General features: G+C 35.8%; 1 protein-coding gene across 5 annotated transcripts in view; it reads left to right on the top strand.

Annotated features, from left to right (window-relative positions):
* LOC105553656 (cytochrome P450 2C20) overlaps positions 1-1,982 on the top strand; it is a 39,620-nt gene that overhangs the window by 5,402 nt on the left and 32,236 nt on the right. The window lies entirely within an intron of this gene.

Raw genomic sequence — 1,982 nt, 5'->3', positions numbered from 1 at the left:
AGGAAGAAACTGCATCAATTAACAGGCAAAATAACCAAGAAACATTATAATGACAGGATCAAATTAACACATAATAACATTAACTTTAAATGTAAATGTGCTAAATGCCCCAATTAAAAGACACAGACTGGCAAATTGGATAAAGAGTCAAGAACCATCAGTGTGTTGTATTCAGGAGACCCATCTCACATGCAAAGACACACAGACTCTAAATAAAGGGAGGCAGGAAGATCTACCAAGCAAATGAAAAAAAAAAAAAAAAAAAAAAAGCAGGGTTGCATTCCTGGTCTCTGATAAAACAGATTTTAAACCAACAAAGATCAAAAGAGACAAAAAAGGGCATTACATAATATTGAATGTATCAATGCAACAAGAAGAGTTAACTATTCTAAATATACATGCACTCAATACAGGAGCACCTAGATTCATAAAGGAAGTCCTTAGAAACCTACAACGAGACTTAGACTGCTGCACAATAATAATGGGAGACTTTAACATCCCACTGTCAATATTAGACAGACCAATGAGACAGAAAGGTAACAAGGATATCCAGGGCTTGAAATCAACTCTGCACCAAGCAGACCTAATAGACATCTACAGAACTTTCCACCCTAAATCAACAGAATATACATTCTTCTCAGTACCACATCATACTTATTCTAAAATTGACCACATAATTGGAATTAAAGCACTCCTCAGCCAATGTAAAAGGACAGAAATCACAACAAACTGTCTCACAGACCACAGTGCAATCAAGTGAGAACTCAGAATTAAGAAACTCACTCAAAACCACACAACTACATGAAAGCTGAACAACCTATTCCTGAATGACTACTGGGTAAATAACGAAATGAAGGCAGAGATAAAGATGTTCTTTGAAACCAATGAGAACAAAGACACAATGTATCAGAATCTCTGGGACACATTTAAAGCAGTGTGTAGATGGAAATTTATAGCAGTAAATGCCCACAAAAGAAAGCAAGAAAGATCTAAAATCGACACCCTAACATCACAATTCAAAGAACTAGAAAAGCAAGAGCAAACAAATTCAAAAGATAGCAGAAGGCAAGAAATAACTAAGATCAGAGCAGAACTGAAAAACATAGAGACACAAAAAACCCTTCAAAAAATCAACAAATCCAGGAGCTGGTTTTTTGAAAAGATCAACAAAATTGATAGACTGCTAGCAAGACTAATAAAGAAGAAAAGAGAGAAGAATCAAATAGATGCAATAAAAAATGACAAAGGCAATATCACCACAGATCCCACAGAAATACAAACTACCATCAGAGAATACTATAAACACCTCTACGCAAATAAACTAGAAAATCTAGAAGAAATGGGTAAATTATTGGACAGATGCAACCTTCCAATACTAAACCAGGAAGAAGTTGAATCTCTGAATAGACCAATAACAGACTCTGAAATTGAGGCAATAATTAATAGCCTACCAACCAAAAAAAAAAGTCCAAAACCAGAGGGACTCACAGCTGAATGCTACTGGAGGTACAAAGAGGAGCTGGTACCGTTTCTTCTGAAATTATTCCAATCAATAGAAAAAGACGGAATCCTCCCTAACTCATTTTATGAGGCCAGCATCATCCTGATACCAAAGCCTGGCAGAGACACAATGGAAAAAGAGAATTTTAGACCAATAACCTGATGAACATTTATGCAAAAATCCTCAATAAAATACTGGCAAACCCAATACAGCAGCACATCCAAAAGCATATCCACCACAATCAAGTCAGCTTCATCCCTGGGACGCAAATCAATAAATGTAATCCATCATGTAAACAGAACCAATGATAAAAACCACATGATTATCTCAATAGATGCAGAAAAGGCCTTTGACAAAATTCAACAGCCCTTCATGCTAAAAACTCTCAATAAATTCGGTATTGATGGAACGTATCTCAAAATCATAAGAGCTATTTATGACAAACCCACAGCCAATATCATACTGAATGGGCAAAAACTGG

The sequence above is a fragment of the Mandrillus leucophaeus genome, unplaced genomic scaffold (genome assembly GCF_000951045.1).
Source record: "Mandrillus leucophaeus isolate KB7577 unplaced genomic scaffold, Mleu.le_1.0 Scaffold117, whole genome shotgun sequence".
Classification (NCBI taxonomy): Eukaryota; Metazoa; Chordata; class Mammalia; order Primates; family Cercopithecidae; genus Mandrillus; species Mandrillus leucophaeus.
Note: the sequence above shows the minus strand (reverse complement) of the source record. Positions and strands in the feature narration are given on the sequence as shown.